The 18496-nt window shown below is 34.5% G+C and overlaps 1 protein-coding gene and 1 long non-coding RNA gene across 7 annotated transcripts in view; one reads left to right on the forward strand and one right to left on the reverse strand.

Annotated features, from left to right (window-relative positions):
* Window positions 1-18496, reverse strand: part of LOC125645532 (beta-1,3-galactosyltransferase brn-like) — a 40374-nt gene that overhangs the window by 6152 nt on the left and 15726 nt on the right. For 2 of the 5 annotated variants that reach the window (XM_056142175.1, XM_048871099.2), the window contains exons 1-2: window positions 4407-12737; window positions 2889-3130 (exon numbers count right to left, since the gene is read on the reverse strand). The gene's annotated coding sequence lies outside the window, so the exon portion shown is untranslated. Of the gene's footprint in view, window positions 1-2888; window positions 3131-4406; window positions 12738-14950; window positions 15090-18496 lie in introns of those variants that run through there. The other 3 variants (XR_008796267.1, XM_056142174.1, XM_056142176.1) reach the window with 3 other exon arrangements.
* Window positions 35-17453, forward strand: LOC125645533 (uncharacterized). Of its 2 annotated transcripts, XR_008796270.1 has the most exons (4): window positions 35-174; window positions 3641-3708; window positions 12733-16161; window positions 17045-17453. It is a non-coding gene; the product is annotated as an uncharacterized LOC125645533 (long non-coding RNA). The 2 variants fall into 2 exon arrangements; XR_007359362.2 differs by lacking the exon at window positions 3641-3708 and having other exon boundaries at window positions 59-174.

The following is an 18496-nucleotide window of genomic DNA, read 5'->3' on the forward strand; positions in this document are numbered from 1 at the left end:
CTATGTAATTCGTAATCACCGCGTGTCATTATACGTTTAAACAGTTGAACACGTGTAACAGGAATGTCTTACGTGCATAATTCTGGGTCCACTTTTATTCAGTCGGGATTTTATTTCTCTTTTCAGAAATTACGTAAATTGATACAGTCCGCGTGTATAACGATATACCAGAAGGTACGTGTAATACTTGTAGTAATTGTATTATGAGAATATTGAAGAAGAAAATGATAAAGAAAAAATACCGCTGTGTTGTAATTTTGGATTCACTTAAATGTTGTGTAAAACCGCTTTATGTAAAATATAACTTTCCTGTGTTGTTAATTTGTGCGTGGTTTAAATGTTGCGTAAAATCAATAAAACTAGATTAGCCATTTTTACACCCCTAAACATTGACCATAAGCTCATAAACTAATTGATGCTAGTAGAATTAGCAAAGTAGATTTTAGATATGGTCAGATTAAGTCAATTACTTTTTTGATAAACATACCTTCAACAGAGGATCAGGCCTGGATTTCTCGAAAGAAACCTAAGTCGAAGCTTGGACTGAAGTTTGACAGCTCAAATAAAAAATAACTCAAACTTAAAAAATAATGAGGAAAACTATTGGTAGGGGGCCTTAACATCACTTTAGATCTACACCTAAATAAGAAAGGACGGGGGAGGGGGTATTGACCCTCATTGTAAATGTGTTAAATATATGGAGAGATCAACAATCCTTATGAAAGACTGTTCACTTGTATTCTTCAAAACATCAAAACTTTTATACATTTGTTACCAACAAGACCCTATACAAAGAAGTTTATTTTAACACTTTTAAAAATCGTTTTCAAGAGAAACTTCCAGTAGTTGAAATGTACTCTCTCTTTTTTTTTTTTTTTTTTTTCTTTTTTTTTTAGAAAGATCGAATTCATATCCATATCTTTTATAAACAGTCGCACTCTATTTCAGCTCTGTTTTGAACCCTCTTTTTCTCTTTTCCATGATGATTGGGCATTGTTTAATTTATTTACATTTCACTCTTGCATCATTAGTTAGTTTTTTTTTCTCTATTTGGTGGAGTTTTTCTCTCTATTTGATGGTGTTAGGTTTTTTTCTCTATTTGATGATGTTAGATTTTTTTCTCTATTCACTATTTGATGGTGTTACATGTAGTTCTTTTTCTCTATTCACTATTTGATGGTGTTAAGTTTTTTTCTCTCTATTTGATGATGTTAGATTTTTTCTCTATTCACTATTTGATGGTGTTAGTTTTTTTTCACTATTCACTATTTGATGATGTTAGTTTTTTACTCTATTTGATGATGTTAGATTTCTTCTCTGTTCACTATTTGATGGTTTAGTTCTTTTTCTCTACTTGATGGTGTTAGTTTTTTTTCTCTATTTCATGGTTTAGTTTTTTTCACTATTTGATGGTGTTAGATTTTTTCTCTATTCACTATTTGATGGTGTTAGTTTTTTTTCTCTCTATTTGATGGTGTTAGTTTTTTACTCTATTTGATGGTGTTCGTTTTTTTTACTCTATTTGATAGTGTTCGTTTTTTTCACTATTTGATGGTGTTAGTTTTTTACTCTATTTGATGGTGTTAGTTTTTTTCTCTATTTGATGGTGTTCGTTTTTTTCACTATTTGATGGTGTTAATTTTTTTCTCTCTCTATTTGATGGTGTTCGTTTTTTTTTCTCTCTATTTGATAGTGTTAGTTTTTTACTCTATTTGATGGTGTTAGTTTTTTACTCTATTTGATGGTGTTAGTTTTTTTTCTCTATTTGATGGAGTTAGTTTTTTTTCTCTATTTCATGGTTTAGTTTTTTTTCACTATTTGATGGTGTTAGATTTTTTCTCTATTCACTATTTGATGGTGTTAGTTTTTTTTCTTCTCTATTTGATGGTGTTAGTTTTTTTTCTCTATTTGATGGAGTTAGTTTTTTTTCTCTATTTCATGGTTTAGTTTTTTTCTCTACTTGATGGTGCTTCTACTTGAACGTTGTGTGAGAAGAGTCAATAAAGAAAACCAAAATCATTGTATTCATTATAGAAACCAAATATGACACTCTGACATGATGGGTTTGCAATATGAAAAATATTCAAATTGTTCCATCACGTTTGAAAGTGTCAACATCTATATACAGAACCACATGACAGTTTCAAAAAATCTCATCAAAAACTGTAGATTTCCATTTTGTAAAATAATTTATGTGCTAAATGCAACGTCAATCCCCCTCCCCTCCCCTCACTGATCATTTTGATGTACATGTAGGAGAACCTTAGGTTAGTATGATAAACTATGTACTTGTAAAATAACAATATCTGATAATTTCGATAGATTATCCATTGGTATTAACGATTACTGATCTGTTTAATGTAAGGTCAGAACTGATTTTCCCATGTATGATTATGACTTTTATGATAGACGTGTGCAAGCTATTATTAGAAACACCACGGGGGAAGAGGATTTTGTTTACCATACCTAGTATGTACATGTAGTATTAACTATGATTTTTATGTTAAACATGAAATTTTAAAAACTCCCCTTCACTCGTCCATCGTTCCAAAAGTCCCCCCCCCTACCCCGCTCCTCGTCTGACTGGGGTTTTTATTTTATGGCGGCGTGTGCTCCGTCAACAGCTTGCGAGCCATCCCAGGATTCCTATAGCCATTTGAGATTTAGCTTGCGATGTCACGTGATCATGAATATTTTAAAATGGGGTGCTTATCATCCTATTAGAATGATAAATAAATAATGAATTAGCTTGATTGCTTTTTAATCCGATCGGGTCAAATGGTATCTTTGCATAAAGTACATAACCTATGACTCCACATGAGGATCGATCTACCTTAACATATAGTACAGACACTTTTTATCATCAGCTTTTGCGGCAAAAAATGTACCCTTAGATATATAAGTTCGGTGATATCTATATTTCTTCGTCTTCCGCTATATCCGTTTGTTTTTCCATTATGCGTGTTGAAAATTTTCCAAGTTGGTCATCGTTCGTGCACTCCCGTGTAATCACCAGTACAACTGTTGTCGCAAGAATAACAAAACAGGTTTCTTGTTTGTAGAACATCGTTTTCCGTCGAATAAACTTGATGAATTCTCCTGTTTTCTTTGACTGAGCGGAAACATTGATCTTGGTAAATAAAGTAGAAAAATAAGACATTTACTCAAGAAATAAATTTTATTTTTGAAAATTCATGAAGGTATGAACTGCGACTCAATATACTCAAGCATACAATGTGCTTCATGAATAGTACGCCAGCGTATTATGTATTTTCAATCATGAAATTTATATTTTATATTTACATTCTATTTTCAAGTCTGTCGAAATTCCCATTTGTAAAGATAGACTTACTGTATTTATCAAGATTCACACGTACATTGTTCTGCATCGCATTCATGAGGAGATGGATATCATTACAATTGGTAAAGGTATCGAAGGCAAAAACAATCGAAATGAAAATACAATGTATATGTTGATGAAGTAGTTGTGTGAAGCAAAATACTAAGAGTAAACTCAGAAGAAACCACGTATGTATGGTGTGGAATGCACGAAGAAAAGACAAATCCGCTATTTTCCCACTACATAATGATACACACACGTGATATATTTCTCTCCTTTTCTGTATTTCTTTTCTTCTAGAGGGGGTTATGTGGAACGCTTTAGAGATGTTGCAGCACACTTCAGAGTCCGGAAGAAATATTTTTACGGTAGCTCACTACATCAAAACTTATACATTTTATGACACTACGTCACAAGATGGCGATTCAAATGTTTTGTGAAATTATTTGTATCGATTGATTTGCTTGCACAACTGGATAGCTCAGTGGATAAGGTTTCGGATTATTGACCCGCAGATCCCGAGTTCAAATGCACCAGTGTCTTTTGTGTTATCTATCATTGAAATAAAGTTTTTAAAATCATGGCTTTTCTCAAAAATTGCATTTTTTTAAAAAAAATTTTTTTTTTACATTTGCTTATTACAAATCATCAGATCTTTCATAATTAAATAATATTTCGTGCTGATTTGATAAACTCATTCAAGGTGTAGTGAGCCACCTTCAGAGAATCCCAAATATGTATTTGAGCTCACAAATATGTAAATCATTTTCTTAAATCTTATAAAGATATAGATATCTGAAATACAACATGCGTCTCTCCCTTTAGCACACCAACTCTTTTGATATCATTTTGCTGTTGTTTCTCTAAACATCTTAAGTTTCGAGTTTTTGCGAATCATTAGATAAAAAAGTATCACATGTAACAAGCCGACGGATCTCACGTGACAGGGAAAACGGAATGCACATTGCCTTCTTCACATTTTTCATAAATCTTATACTGTAGAAACACTGTGACAAAGTATTTGATACACACCTCTCAATATTTCGACACATACACACATTCTTACCATAGTATACGGATCCTTGTTATTGTTAAACAAATACCACTCGAAACTTTGTAAATATTCCGGGTAAGGGCCTTTGTTAAGATTGTTACTACATCACAGACAAATAAAACACCAAAATTGTCTACTTCACTAAGTTTCCATGGTCATGCAACAAAGAAATCTCAGTCACGTGGTTTCTGACAATGAAACATTTATAAAATAGTTTGCAACACTGTAATAACTGACGTTCGTTTGATTTAAATCTTTATTGTCCGTTTCATGACCCGGGGCCTGATGTAAACTTGTGACAAGAAAAGGAAATAGACTTCAGCCTTCTTTTGTTGGTATTTATTACCTTGATTTTATTTCCACCCAGTCAACAGTATTCATAAAGAAATTGCTAAGAGGGAAGACAAGATCAAGATCCAGTCATAACATTGTTAAGATGCATTATGCTAATCTGAAGATGCATTTCATATTCAATTTCCTTACGGCACTGGTCAAAATAAATTTAGCATGAATCCCTCTATACCTGAAAAGGCTTGTTTCCTGGAATAATTGTTGAGAAAGGAATATGATATTAATACTTTCTAATAACTGGCCTAAACTGCAATTCTTGTGTTATACTATAATTATATGCTCTAAAAGAAAAGTCTTGAATTAATAACTTTACTTCAGGAACTTCACAGATTATACAAATTTGTAAGAACTTCATAAAGACTAACACAATAACGTTATATCAATCTATTTTAGAATATCAATTGTGTAAATGATGTTTTTCTCTTGGATTACATTGCATTTTGTTTTAATTTATTTGTAATTCTTTGATAAATTTCTTTACTATAATTACATTGTGACCTTGTACTTGTGGGAAATACTTCTACATAGGTTATGTTTATAGTTCAATCCATTTATTATGCTTTATAATAAACAGGTCTTGTATAATCCATTTATTATGCTTTATAATAAACAGGTCTTGTATAATCCATTTATTATGCTTTATAATAAACAGGTCTTGTATAATCCATTTATTGTGCTTTATAATAAACAGGTCTTGTATAATCCATTTATTGTGCTTTATAATAAACAGGTCTTGTATAATCCATTTATTATGCTTTATAATAAACAGGTCTTGTATAATCCATTTATTATGCTTTATAATAAACAGGTCTTGTATAATCCATTTATTATGCTTTATAATAAACAGGTCTTGTATAATCCATTTATTATGCTTTATAATAAACAGATCTTGTATAAGATATATAATCCTATACGTCCACTGTTTTCGTACCGCCGTAATATAAACAACCATGCTATTTCTTTATGATTTACGCTAAAATTTATTGCGACAGATAACTATAGGTTTTTAATTCATTTGAACTGAACACGAAAACAATGAAGCTTTGGAGGTGTAATAACACGCTTCAGGGTCTGCATTCATGTCTGTGTTTTTACTATGATTATCTTTTTCGGGTTTTTATTTACACCCTGCACGATGTATTTAACTTATAATGTTACAGTATTTTAGATGAGTAAAGTCGGACCCCAACCCCGGCAACTGCCTTATGAATTATGCTACACAAAATTAATTTAGATCTAGACTATAATATATTTGAAGGGAAAAACAACATATTTCCCACTACACTTGTCTCAAGATGTACCTTCAAATGTATCAAGTTCCCATTCGAATGAATGAAAACTCCCAAGGTGACCTATGCTATTGGTCTGCGTCCATCGTTGTTCATCGTCTGTTAACGATTTAAAACATTTTTATCCCTACCCTTCCAATTCCCAAATTTTGTATAAAGCAAAGTTGGGACAAGAAGGACATACATTGTGAATTCCAGGACTCTTGCACTGTTAGAGGCGGTGAATTCCAGGACTCTTGCACTGTTAGAGGCGGTGAATTCCAGGACTCTTGCACTGTTAGAGGCGGTGGAATTCCAGGACTCTTGCACTGTTAGAGGCGGTGCAATAACTCAAAAATCGACCAATTTTCTCAAAATAATCTTCCTCTCTACAACTGCACACCTGTAAGCTTATTGACTGTTGTTGTTTATTAGTCAAAAGCAAATACAGCTTATAGACATAGTATACAATGTAATAAATCTAAAATCATATATACTTATGAATATCGGTAGTCATGTAAAGTGGGAAGACCTTTACTAAAATTGTAAATTTTATGATCCCCCAGAGGTGAGGGTTTTGGTACCAGGGTGAGGCCAGAATGGTCATCGTGATTAAATGTCTTATCATTTAAAATACCTCTTTAAACCCATAAATATGTAACTTGGGTAAATTTATTAAAAATTACATTGAAATTAGAAATACCAATGTATAAGCACGATTTCTATTTGTACTTGACCTTTATATAATTATAGATTTATTACATTGTATACTTTATCTATAACATGTATTTGTTTTTGACCAATAAACAACAATAACCCAAGAGGTAGAGATTTAAAGTCAATGGCGGTTCATTATGGTCAAATACTGTCAATGTCCATGATATATAATAAACTTCTATAATCTTACTGACACTAGATAAAAGTACAATGAATATTTAAGAGGAACAGAAGCTGTTATATATAACTGGTCTCTGTCCACAGTCATTGTGAATTTCAAGTTCCCGGGGATAAGAGCTCTGACTCTAAGGCGGGGTCCAAATGGTAATATGATATACAAAATTTTTGAAAAGTTGGTGCTGATATTGCATGAATACTAAATGAATTTTGAAAGAAGATCTGGAAGGCCTCTACCCAAATGTGTTTTTTCCCCTTCTTTTAACAGGAGTTGACTCTGAGGCAAGCCCAAAATGGTTGTAATAGTTTTGAGTGTTTCCTTGTTTACTTGCGCTAATGTTGAATAAGAGCTGAAAGCATATTTACCAAAAGCGTGAAGGCTTCTACTAAATTGTAAATTTCAGGATCCCTAGGGTTAGGGTTCTGACTCTAGGGTGTGTTCAAAGTAGCCATACGGTGTTAATGTATCATATTATGTAAAGTCTTTCATCAGCGTGGGCACTTTCGGAGGCATTTGTGTTTTAAGACCACATCTTGTTTTTTACTGCTACTGAATAATAGAATTTAACTTAGGTATGCGGAACAGGAAAATTAATATAGAATTCATAACCATTGGGGCTGGAGATACCTTTGATTAATACGCGGTGATCATAGATGCAGAACTGTAGCTCTCTGAAAAAAATATTGGGACAAATCAGAGAGCTACAGATCCACCCCTTATCAAAACCTTCAATTTACTGCACAGAAAAACATGCGCACAGTTAAGGCCTTGTTGCTGCATTGTCTCATAAATTCAATATAAAAAATTCCTAACATATTTTCCACTATTCCTGTGTCCCAACATACATTCAAATTTTCATTAAAACTCCTTACGTACACTGTATTACATTTCGGAATATGATATCGAATAAATAAAATATTGTTTAACCAAGAGTAGTTATTTTTTACTTCCTTTTTCATACATTGTTATTCCTTTGCTTAAAAACTGATGACGTCTACAATATTATTTGTGTCTTAAAGAGGCTCGCACCTGAAATTTGTAATAATGTAAATTTTTGGGAAGTGTATCTTGGGTTTGTACATTGATGGAGAATTAGGAAATTAAAAAGAAAAGTTGGGGTCATAATGCTTCTTATTGAGTACCTGCAGAACTATAGCTCTCGAAGAAAATATTTGGAGAGATCAGAGAGCTACAGATCCACCCCTTATAAAAACCTTCGATTTACGGCGCACAAAAAGCTGCGCACGGTTGAGGCCTGATATCGTTGTATTCTTGTGAAGTCATCTCATAAATTTAAATCATGTATTTAAAAAATCTAATATATTTTCCTACTATACTTGTGTCCAAACATACCCTTCAAATATTCAAAGAAATGACATCAATATTCCTGATTTGCCCGCCATGTCCCCAGACCTTAATCTGATTGAACATGTTTAGGACGAGCTTGGTAGACGTGTGTGCAGCCGCCAGCCTAAGAATCCACAAGAACTGAGAAGGGATTTGTTTATAGAGTGGCAGAATATTCCTCAAAGAACCATTCGAAACTTTTGTCAGTCAAATGAACCAAACCAGAATTTTTGCCCATTCCTACCACCTTTGATCTCATTTGTAGACTCTCAAAGAATATCCATAGCGTTTATTTATCAAAGATCATATATCGGAAATATGCGTTTCAAATTAATAAAATAAATAAAGTGCACCGCCACGGCACATGATACGCCCGTCACATATTGTTAACATGAACATATTACCATGAAGAGATAGGTATGCATGGAGCCAAATGTCAACCTTCCTTTAAGAATCTTACCCACTTTATGGCCTCATGTGACATTGCTTCAAATATTGCATAGTACATTCATTTATTTTTCAACTGGTTGTTTTCTGTTTACACAAATGCCCAATCTAAAGCCTGTATATGTATTATATTGCCACAGCCTAATAAATTAAACATCAAAATGCTAATCATTAAAATGTCCTATATATATATTGCAACCATCTGTTATCTTAATCAGAAATGACACTCTGCATATCGGTTGCTTAGAAAAAGAATTAAAAATTATATTATACAATGTTGAAATTAATTTTGACATTCTAATATGAAATTCATTTCGAAAATATAGACTGGCCACCAAGAACAAATTTGAAAGAATACCAATATATCAACAGTTATTAAGAGGCTTAATTAATAAACTTCCTCTGCCCAATTCCTTAGAGATGTAGATAACACCTGCTTGATCAGAGATGCTCTACCAGAAATGATTAAGACAGTCTCCTTACACTAAACTCATTAATTAATCTTATCAAAATGCTCTTTGCATGCTACTCCCATGGGACAAGTGGAATTTCTCTTGTTATTGTTAGAAACAAAAGAAACATTATATATACTAAAAAAAGCTGCACAGTATATCATACAAAATATGTGTTTTTTTAATGCAACATTTTTGAATAAGCAACAGTATAGATTGTACCCATTAAAACATTTTTTTTATATCACCTTAATTAAATGTCACAGTGACCTTAAAGTAGGATGCGACACACCTTCTACCTAAGATGCATTAGTTGACCAATTTTGGTGATTCTAGGTCTAATAGTTTTCAAGTTATGAGCCGGACAAGTTTTTGCCATATATGGCCATATCTTCTTATTGAAAAGTCACAGTGACCTGGTTTTAATGTGCGACACACCTTCTACCCAAGATGTATCTACAGACAAAGTTTGATGATTCTAGGCCTTGTAGTATTTAAGTTACGGGTCGGACACGAAAAAGCTAACAGACGGACGGACATGAACGCCATACCATAATACGTCCCGTCTTAAGACGGGCGTATAATAATCAGACAAAAAAGAAATGCCCAGTGTTGCGTTAATAAAGCCTCTCAGTTTATTACTAACGTTTCCGTTATGGTTCGAAAGGACGTCGACCATTATTACGATGGTATTCATCCTTAATTCAATTGATGCAGTCGCCTGTATTATGGAAACCAATACCAACAGACCAAACAAAGGAATAGCCTGGAGCAGATTTTTCTCGCAATGCACAGACAGGTAAATGCCCCTCTGTTAAGTAGTCGATAGGCAGAGAGAGGTGTATATACCTTGGTTTAAATCCTTTCCTCAGCTCTATATAGTTGTTTTCATTCATCCATAAAAATTATTGCAACCGTCAACATAAGTGAAGACTAAACAGTGGATAGTTGGTTAGGCGTACGATTGTTCATATTCATACACGCATTGTTAGCTTAACAAACATGATATAAGAAGCCCCCACAACTTTCTTAGTAACAAAACCACTTCTGCATTATGCAGACTGCATTTTAATGGAGAGTAAAAAACAAGAATTGTTTGTAAAGCAATAGTCCCTCTCCTCCCTTAAAATAACAGTATACAGAAGCACACCTGACAAATTAAGAAATATGTATGGTGGGAAAGAAAAACGGACTTGGAAGGAATACTACACCAAATAGATTTATTATGGGTGAAAATTGGGAGATGTGTACAACACTATTTTAAAAGTAAAAACTTCAAATTTACTTTACTTAGTCAAAAAATGCAATTTTAGTAGAAATTGATATGGAAAAAAATTGAAAACTCCTGCTGGACTCGAACTCACGACCTACTAGATTCGTAGACGACTCGTTAGCCTGTTGAGCTACTATTGGATAGACAAATATTTGCCGATATTTATATTTATGTTATAGAAGGAAGACCGCCATTATGACGATGTACATGTAGTATACCCCCTTCTCAGTGGGTGTTCCGAGTAACATAACAAGTAATAACAGCATATTCAAAAATCGTTTGTTTAGTACATAAACAGCGTACCACGTGGGGAAATACGTCAACATACAAGTGACTAAGCAATTTTTATTCGCTAGTTGTGTATCACCTCGGCACAGGTGAAAGATGCACTTACATCATTTGCAGTTTGGACTTGATATGTCGACATTGATATGATAAATCAAAAAAGTGATTCGGACCGGTATAATATCCTCTCATATTTAGCAATTTCCATAATCTCGATTCAAATGTTGGGCATTTCCCACATTCACTGCCAATTCTTATCTACACGAGGCAAAAAATCCTACCTTGCGTATCAAAATCCTAAATCTGCAACTAGTTACCTTTTGGAATATGTCTTGATTAAAATAATATATTGTCATCTTTTACCTGTCCCAAGTCGATATGTGCACACGATTGACTTCTAAAGATATATCCATATCAGGGAAAGATTCTCGATCGCGACGTTAAACAATATACAAACAATCAATCTTTATTCTAAATGACCATGCACATGGAGGCGATTTCAAGGTCGCAATGTATCATAAATATTACTGTAGCGCACACTACATATAAAAACAGGAGACTTAATTGAAAAAGAATCATTTGACAAACAGATTTGCACATATACAGTTTGAACACTGCATAACAGTATTAAATAACGAGAAAATATTCTGACATTAAACTATCGGCATGTATGTCGTTACGTACTTTTATATTGTGACGTCATATAGTGTGATTTGGTTGGTTGTATATTGTTTATCGTCCCATGCGAAAAATGTTTACTCATATGGAGATGTCACCATCATTCGGCAGATTCCGGTAGCCTTCGGTACCCTACATCTAGCCTCGGATGTATGACAGTAAGTGATATGTAGCTACGCCTAACATTTGCAATGCGGTCGTCTATTTACTCCTTCGGAAAAACTTCCACTTTCAGAATGTAGTGATCAAAATGGTTTGGGTTTTTTTTTTAAAAAAATTATGGAGTTTTCCTTAGAAAACTGCTCTCTATTTCAAGAAGAAGAAAAAAAAATCTCAAAGAGAAATAGTTATAAAAATATGTTAAAATGGACTGTATTTCGTGGGAGCTGTCAGTAGTTCCAGTTGATCAAAGACGTTAAACATGTTATACGTCACTGTATACGTGCTATATGGCGGAAAACATCATATATCGGAGGTGAGATGGAATCGACCGAGGTGATCCGAGTGCCATTGCCAGTGTGAAGTGCATTGAGGTACATTTCGTGATTTTTGTTTTAACTTTACTCGGGACACTTTAACCCCATTGTGTTAATGAGGGCATTGCTTTGCAATACACAACATATGGGAAAAGCATATGTGTGCAACCTGTTTGACCTGGTAAAGACATAATCACATTGGACATACTGACCCGCCGAACAATTCGGATCACGTGTACGTTGAATCAATTATGCAATGTAACAAGTGCTTTTTTCAGTTACCCATCGCATGAGATCCATTACACAAATATGCCTGCACTGTAAGGCAACAATCCAACCAAACTTTATTTGCAGGGAGTTTCGAGTAGATCTTCACTATATGCCTCTTAAGCCCCACCCTTAGGCCTGAATCTTGACTAATGTTAACAAAAAACACGAGGACAAACTCAAAATGAAAAAACCTGTTTCAAAAATTAAAGTTTTAACGTACATGTAGAATATCAAAGGGTAATCAGAGCTCCTGTCATTAATTCTACAGTGGCAAGGACCTTACTTCATCTTGTTATTAGTATCTGACAATCAGATTTAATCGTCAATGGGCGTTTCATTTTACGGGGGGATGAATTACAACACGTTTCATTGATTTTGGTATACCTATTGTATTTTGTCCAGCTGTCTCCGTGTGTCGATATCATTCTCTTAACATCGTTTTCAGTGCGTGTCTTTTCTCTTTCGATGATTCCTTTGTTTTGGTGTCGTTTTCATTTGAAAGTGTTCAATTTGTTCCGATATATCTACTTTTTTTTTATCTTTGTCATGATCGACGATCTCTATCAGTCACCAAATTTTACCCGTCTGTTTTTTAGGGGGAGACAAAATTCCATGATATGGAGACCAGGCAGTTTGAGCATGGGTGACGCCATTACTGTATATAATCGATACGAAGCAAGTATGAATGACGCGCTTTGATAGGGTGGCAAGGAAAGCCAAGCCACTGAGCGTTTATGAAATCGGACTAAATCTGCCATGGAGGAGATGGCAGTACGCAATTTACACCTGGCATGCGGAGATGATTACAAATATACACCCGTTTTCTGTAAACTGTTCGGTACATTTTCCCTGTATGATCTATTTACCTGTAGCTCTAAACCCCTGACACAGGGGTAATGACTTTAACAATAGCAATTAAGAGCTTCTGTTTTTCATTTTAATCTTAACTATGCAACCACATTGTCTGCTAAATTTTCGGCTATGAAAGGTATTTACAAAAATATGCATATTATCACTATATGATGTTTTGTGTCCTCCCTAGGGCATGAACATCACAGATTTCACAAAATTGATAGAGACGTCCGTGCATTATGTAAATGTCTGCTAAGTGTTCTGGTGTAGAGATGGTAATTTTAAAGTTACTTTTTCAGAGTTTGCCCTATCTTAATACTCGGGAACATCAATTTTGCATAGCAAATGAACCGCTACCTATGTTAAATACCCTAGGTTTATCACGGCGCTGGGACCGAGAATCAAACCCAGAACCTCCAGGTTCCGAAGTCACCAGATGTTATAAATATCGGTTAAAAATACGTGATGTAGTCATCAAGCCTGTGTGTAAGTGATTACCATATGTTGCAAACATGTTAAAATGCACAGTATCATCATTTCTATCTAAATATATACCCTACCCTCACCGTAATGGGAATATTTCAGGGGAAATTGATGGTGAAAGATATATTATGCTTCTTGACAGTTATGTGTGACACAATAACCATTTTCCTCTCTCATTTCCTTTGCTTGAACTTTGAACCCGGAATTGATATAGATCTACATGTATAGGTCATCTCTAGTGGGTAATTGTCGTGTGAAATTTCCCGATTTCAAGTGGATAGGGAAACGACTGCAGTAAGCTCTAAAACCTCTTTTATATCAGTCCGCTTTCCTTGACCTTTGACACTAAAATTGATGGAGATCATTTTTCTCTTTGTGAAGTGAGGTGACTTCGGTTGGAAAGCAAAATCACGGAAAGCTCGAAAACCGCTTTCCAGCATCAGAGTCATATACGCTTGATATTTGTATCCCAAAATCAATAGGGATCAAACACATTCCGTGTCTTGTCCATGGATGAATTACAGTGACTCTAGGTGAAAGGAAAAATCACTTTTGGCCCGGAAACCGTTTTTCTATATCCGAGTACAGTTCTCTTGATATTTTGACCCGAAATCAATAAGCATCATCATCATTCCATGGTTAGTCATTTCAGGTGAAAAGAAAAATATAGTTGAGAGTCGTTTACCTACATGTATGCAAATGTCCCATTTTAATGACCTAAGACCCCCAAATGGATTGGGATAGTCCCTTGGGGAATCTGTGTGTGAAGAATAGAAATACAAGATGTGTACAGAGACGGATGACCTGATTTCAGTGTAACCTCGCAAACTTTCTTTGTAAATAATGTCATTCTCAAGCCTGTACACAATTAGGGTACTCTTTTTGTCATTTCGTTTTTCGTCATTTCAGAGAGAAATTGTGATTAAAAAGATTCTCGAATAAGGCGTAAATCAACGAACACATTATTCTAAAACAAATTAAATATGAAAAGACACCAAGCAGTGGCAATACAGTAAATTAGCACCTCGTTAGCAGGAAGGTTGTAACAGTCTTGATGGCCGATTTTCTTTTGTACTTAAAGCAGAGAGAAGGAAATTACCTAGTGTTCACAGACACGGTTAAATAATCCCGAATTTAAAAACGTACAATTCTTTCTATATATTAAGGCATCTTTTGAAATGTTTTTAGTTTTTTTGGTCTTTAATATATGCTAAAATATATACGCAAATGGTCTGATATTCGGTATTCTAAAAGTACAAAGCTACATGTTTATACTGTAGTACGCGATTCCCCCGACTCGAAGAGGGATCGATTGTTACAAGCAGTATAGAGAGAAGCACGGAATATTCCACAACATTGCTTGACAAAGCGTGAATTCATTTCAAGTGGAACATTCAGTATCACTTAGAAGAAAAACGCCTTATATCATTAACAATTTTCTACTGAATGAAATATTCCCTTTACAAAATGGATACTCACAGTATTCTATCGACGAAGTAGGTCCTCATTGACAGATGATAACCGTCGGTAGCCGCCAGTTGTGCGACTATTGATCGGCCATGAAAATTGTAGTCTGCCAAGAAATATTCCCTTACTGGCAATTTGGACACCCGAGCACCTGTAATAGAGGAGTCAGACCGGGGTTTAATCAATGGCTCAGTCACTCTTGAAGGACTTTTAACTGAAAATGAAAGAACTAAATAAATACTATAAATATATTGAAAATCCGTGAATTACTACAATTGACAGTTATAAATTTTATCAAAATTGTTCAATTTATGGTTCTCGTACAGGGTTTAAGCCTCTGGGAGGAGCAACATATAGGGTATATAGAAAAGATGCATGAAAATATTTTAAATTCCTACACCTCAGAACATATTACAGTGTATATTTATATTGAAGTTGAAGGTGTCTACTGAAACTCATGACCCCCTACTCGTGCTCTGGCCACAGGGTGGGGTTAAATTGGCCATCTACTTCAAAATGTATTCCATCGATCCAAAACAAATCTATCTGGGAACAAGCAAACTGGGTACATGGTTTGGGTGCTTCTACCGAAATTGAAATGAATGACATTTTCGAAATAGTCTTTACTCCTGACCAGATAGCAGACATACTCGGTGCAAAGTTTGTGTGAGCTCTAGACGTTTCTAACGAAGAAATTCTTGATCCATGGGTCAGATGATATGTTCTAACACAAGGACGAGACTACATGTAGGTATACAATATAACGAAGGTGTATCCACATCACTCAAATCTCCAAATCTATTGTTGGGGAAAGCTATGTGCATCGTTTCAATAAGCTTGAAGGCTTCTAAGATTTTGAAACTTCTGGCCCCAAGACTATAAACTGAGAATAGACTAAGTCAAAATTGATTAGTTATACCTTAGGATTTATGTAGCACAGGGGTTTAAAAAAAACCACTGCAGGTTGATAAAAAAAAATTCAAATGCAAACATATGCTGAAAATTTTATTTGTATATGAAAATTATTTCAAAAGTTAGCTGGATTTGAAATTTAGACTTAAGTCTATTCTCAGTTTATGGTCTCGAGGCCTGCTCTTAGGTTGGTTGGTTGTATATTGTTTAACGTACGGTCCTGCTCGAGAATTTTTCACTCATATGAACACTGTCATGATCGTGTGCAGGATTGGACAAAACAAGATGGCAGACGGCATTTCCAAACAAAGGTAGGCTCTTAAAACTCTTCATTTTACCGACTTATTAGACGACGAATTTATGAATTTAAAACACTGCCTGGCCAGGGAGGCATCATTAAGTTGATTGGTTGTTGGAATTCTTACTCATGTACACGTACAACTCTAAATTCATTGATCGAAGTTGACGATGTTGCCTCGATAGAATTCGAAGCGGGCGAAGATGTTTCTAATCATGTTTTCATGCATTTTAAGAAAGATACTTTCGGTAAAATAGACTCTGCACATATCTTTTGATGAAAACTCGAACCAGTGTATGCGATTTGTCCATTAAATTGCCTTGGTTAAATAGATATCTTGACTTGAACATTTGCTAATGTGCAGGATTGGACTATGGTCGTTTCCACAATAAACGTGCCGGATTGGACCTCAATTTTGGTTCAGGATTGGACCCTCTTTTTATCTTTATTTTCAAAATCCTTTATATTTTCGAATCTCGACTCCACTTTATCATATTTTAGTTTGATTAATGTAGCTTATTAGATTCTCAGACATTTCCAACATGACCATGGTGTATTTTGAAATTTTTTTTTACTGTTATCAAATTACATCGTCGTTTAAGTTCCCAACGACGACAATTGCTACTGTAAAAATATTCATTCGCTATCTCCTTCAAAATGAACCAATATAACAGATATATACATGAATCACCAATCTTTGCTTACGACAGATGTAACGTTGACTGTTCGTATCCATGATATATAAGGCCATTTTGACCTATAAAACACGTGAGAAATTATCATTATTTTAGAATCCTCTGTAACAATATAAATTCGACGTTTCCTGAATTCAATTAACCCGCTTACATATTCCCTAATTCCAAACTCTGTTATATAGATTTTCTCCTTTGTTTCAGGTATCAAGCCCTAGAACTTCATTCCATGAGATGGGTACACTTCGAATGTGCAAATTTGTGGTGAGGAATTCAAGACCAATTCTGAATTGCGTAGGCATGTATAAAGGAAACATCAGTCAGAAAAATTGTCTTCGTTTGTGACCAGTGCAACACACGCTTTTGCCCATTATAAAAGAAACTCGAAGTAAAAAATACATTGTTTTCTGAATACACGAGGTGTATACATACATGTATACCATGGCAGCCGTTTTATATATTCGTTTATGTACATTGTGAAACGATTATTTTTACGGTATTATGCTTTGTTTTACAGAGATACTACTAATCTTTTACATTGCATTTTACACATGTTGATTTGTCATTTCATTGAACCTAAGTTTTACGTGTTATTAAATATATTTCAATGTTATTGCGTTTGTATTGAACTGATAACAACTAGTGAAAAAATTGTATTGAAGAGTAACCTCTCATCTGAGCAGCAAATATTGAAAAAGAAAAAACACCATGGACAAAACTGCTTTTCATTTAGGTTCATATTTCAGCTACAGGAGTGATATTGCGAATTTCTGAGAAAATATCCTTTTTATTTGCTTTCATCAGTATATGCACTCCAAGGTTGAATTCAATGTAATTACAAGAAACGAAAGGTTTTAAATGCTGATATTTACTACCGTAAGTAATTATCCTTGTAAGTGAGTTGGCCTCGATATCTTGCACGACATATGCACTCAAGATTATTAGAATTAAAATGATAGGGAATTTTTTTTCAAAAGATAATAAATCCCGCTTTAACAATCAAAACTGGTTCCAGCAGAAGCATACATATGAAAGGCACAAGTGCATGTGGACAGATCATTAAGTATTGAAAACATGAACACCTCAACATCTTATTGTCTTTATTGTCATTGAACAGCTTTGTGAAATGTAAACCATCATGCCTGAAGAGATTATTATACGTCAAACCATGCTCAGTTTTCATAATTCCATGCAGATATCACAAATGTTAAGTGGTTGGGAATCGAACATGGTCTACATGTGTATATACAATATAAATGTATTTGCTTCTGCAAAATGAAGACTTTTCAACATGTTGATCTTCGACAACAAGGCTCCTTCTAACGTGTGACAGAACTTTAGATTCATGTGCGCGGTGCAATTCTCAAACACGTAAAGATTTTCGAGCTGGCTCTTCCGCTTACTGATAGTTCCTTGCTCCACGTGCTCTTTTAGGTTTGTCAAAACCATGGTTTTATTAGGAGACATAAAATAGAACACACTTCATTCACTTGCAACTTTTAAGCTTAAGGAAGTCCGCTCCTGACTGGATCTGTAAGAAAAAAAATGCATGTATTTAAGAAAGGGTCCAATCCTGAACCAAAATCGAGGTCCAATCCGGCACATTTATCGTGGAAACAACCATAGTCCAATCCTGCACATTAGCAAATGTTCAAG

The sequence above is a fragment of the Ostrea edulis genome, chromosome 6 (genome assembly GCF_947568905.1).
Source record: "Ostrea edulis chromosome 6, xbOstEdul1.1, whole genome shotgun sequence".
NCBI lineage: Eukaryota > Metazoa > Mollusca > Bivalvia > Ostreida > Ostreidae > Ostrea > Ostrea edulis.